Consider the following 3,340-nt stretch of genomic DNA (forward strand, 5'->3'; position numbering starts at 1 on the left):
GTAATATGTGGGAGATGGTTACAGTTACAGCATGCATTGAATTAACAAAAATATGATGCTATCTGGCTGTCTTTCTTTTATAGAAAGGGTTAGAATGTGTTTGATTTGAGGATGTGTGATCAGATCAGAAATGAAGAATATCAATGCTACTGATACAAACCTTGAACAATCACTACAGTGAGGACTGGGTCAGATTCTAAGGTATTTAAGCACCTTTGTAATTGTTTCAGGAAAATCAGATGCTTGTATGCCTTTTAAGGCATATTTGTAATAACATATTTTAAGTCTCTAAAATATTCAGTAAATTTAATCCAAAGTAGCCATGTTTGTCATCTCCAAGTGTATCCACTTAGATGCACTAAGATATCTAGATAACTAGATATCTATCTAACTAGCTATTAGTTTTTCTCATTACCACAAGTAGGCTAATGCTTCTAATGTGCCCTAGCTCCAGATAGATACCCTGTCTGCCTCTGGCCTTTCGATAAAGTCACTGCACACCTGTTAAGATTTGGATTTTTACAACTTATTTAAAACTTTGTTTCTGAGAGGGACTTTTTTTCCTGATTGTTAATTGCACCTTGCCTTAAAGTATTTGCCAAGATCTCAGTTATATTTATTATGGTAGGAGCTGTTCTTAAAAAAGCTTATCAGTTTAGAAGAATAGAAGTAGAAGTTTAGAAGTTTAGAATGTAGAGGCCCAAAGACCTCACATTCGCATTCAAGGTGAAAGGTGCAACGTGTCTAAAGCTTCCAAACACCAGCAACTCATAACAAATTCTTTGTTCTTGTCTCAGTTGCCAAAACTTTGAAGTGTCAATTTTAGGTGAACGTAAGTGATTATATCAACAATGTTACTTTTTGAAATAATTCCAATCTCTTCTGACATCAGAAATATGATGTGAAATCCAATGTTGTCTTCTGACCTGTTTTCATCAGTTTAGAAGAGTTTTTAGGATTTAGTAGTAGCATTCATCACTAAACCATATTTCTTACTTCTTGCTACATTTCTGCCTTAGTTTTCTTAACATAACTGAATTGTAAGTGACCAGAAGAAGGGTTGAAATCTCATTAGTAGAAGCAGAAGACTTAACGTTTTGGTTTAGAATACATTTACTAAAGTCTTGATGAGTCACAAGTACACAGTTTTCTTAAGAAATCTGGTGGTGGCATTGTTGTCTCTCAGCAGAAACCTTGCTCTGCCAGGATAGTTCGGTTTGCAAAAGCATGTAGTGTGGTACCATATGATGCAGCACTTCCAAGGGGAAGGACTTGCATGAGCTGTGGAGTACTAGCACTTAGAACCTCCCCGTTACCTGCCGCTTTACTTCTTCATTATGGCAATTTATTCCTTACCACATGGCTAACCAAGTTTACTACCAATTCTGTTAGAGAATACAAATACACTCCCCTATCTCCTATTAACGGAACAAAAGCCAAGCAGAAGATTTACACCTTTTTCAAGATAGATAATTATCTGGCCAATTTCTTTTGAAATTTCATTGCAGCAGAGAGCTTGTTTGGTCTGTTTATGTCCTGACTACAGGCACCTGTATGTTACTTTGCTCTTCTTCACATATAGATGTGTGCTATCTGGGATAACAAGTCACATCAGGGACACATGAGATCGCACAAGGAACACCACTCTTTGTGACCATTTTAATTTCTGCCCCAGAAACGTGATTTTTTGCTTGTTCAGTGATGGCAGCTTCATGATACTGTATGGTGATGGGATTTTCCTTTTGAACCCTCCTTTGAATATAATAAGCTTTCTATTTCTTAGCTTTTATTTAAACTGAAAGGTGACAAACCAGATTTCATTTTGCTGTCCTTGATTTAACAACAGTAAGAATGGATAAGGGTCTGACTCATCATCATTAATGAGCAGTTTATTTGTTATTTTAATGTTTTCAGTAGCCATCAGTAGCTTCAATACATCTGCTTGAATGGCACTGAAAGTCTTTTGGACTGAAATTAGTCCAAGTTGTTTAAATGCATACCCAGAAGCTTTTTGTTAGATACAAGGATATAGGGTATCTAGCAAAAATAGCTGTGCTATTTTGCTACTGTAATTTCTGTCTTAAAATCTGTACATGATCCTTTGAAAAGCCTTCCAATCAAGTCTATGACTGCCTTGTTCCAAGGAGACAGTTCTTCCTTTAACACTGGTCTGGGCATTTCTGCTTGTCTTATAATTTTGGCATGTTGATCAACACTTCATAATTTACTGCTACTAAGACAAAGACAGTATATAATATTTCTCATCATTATATTAGGTTTTTTAAATCTCAAAATAAATGAGATTTATAGCTCCTTTTAACATATTAGGCATCTTTACATAACGTAGGGAATCACTGATGCCTATAAATGTAATTCCACAGAGGAATCATATCTCCCTCTGAAATGCATCCTTAGAGCCTTACACACTTGATATTACTTCACATACTGAGTTATTGCTTAGCTATCACAGTCCATGCCTCTACGACCAAACCAGATTTTTATCAAAAGAATACACACCTCCCTATAGCCCAGGTGGAAGGATTGTGCTGTAGGATGAAAGCTCTGTGGCAAAGTCGATTTGAAACCTGTGAATCCAGTCTCAAGTCAGTATTCTAAGGATACCAGCTGTTGTGAAGTGTGGTTATAGCTGTAGTCCCCTTTTCCATTAGAAAGGTGTTTGGAAGGTCTGGTATTCTTGGTGTGATTTCTGGCAATTTGCAGAATTAATTTGACAAGTTTAACAGTTTATTTCAGCTGTGTTTAAAGTTACAGGGTGAATTTTTGTTTTTTAAAATCTCTGTTCAGAACATTTTTTCCAAATTAACATTTTTTAAAGGGAGATGTAAAAATAGTTACAATACATTGTGCAAAGCGTTTGACACCGTCCCACACGATATCCTGGTCTCTAAATTGAAGAGACATGGATTCGACAAATGGACCACTCGGTGGATAAAGAATTGGCTTGACGGTCGCACTCAAACACTTGCAGTCAATGGCTCAATGTCCAAGTGGAGAGAAGTGATGAGTGGCGTTCCTCAGGGGTTGATACTGGGACCTGTATTATTCAACATTTTTCTTGCAGACATGGACATGGGGTCGAGTGCACCCTCAGCAAGTTTGCCAATGATACCAAGCTGTTTGGTGAGGTAGACACGCTGGAGGGGAGGGATGCCATCCAGAGGGACCTGGACAGGCTGGAGAGGTGGGCCCAAGCCAACCTCATGCAGTTCAACAAGGCCAAGTGCAAGGTCCTACATCTGGGTCGGGGCAATCCCAAGCACGAATACAGGCTTGGTGGGGTATGGCTGGAGAGCAGCCCTGAGGAGAAGGACCTGGGTGT

The sequence above is a fragment of the Charadrius vociferus genome, unplaced genomic scaffold, assembly GCF_000708025.1.
Source record: "Charadrius vociferus isolate BGI_N301 unplaced genomic scaffold, ASM70802v2 scaffold450, whole genome shotgun sequence".
In the NCBI taxonomy this organism is placed as follows: domain Eukaryota; kingdom Metazoa; phylum Chordata; class Aves; order Charadriiformes; family Charadriidae; genus Charadrius; species Charadrius vociferus.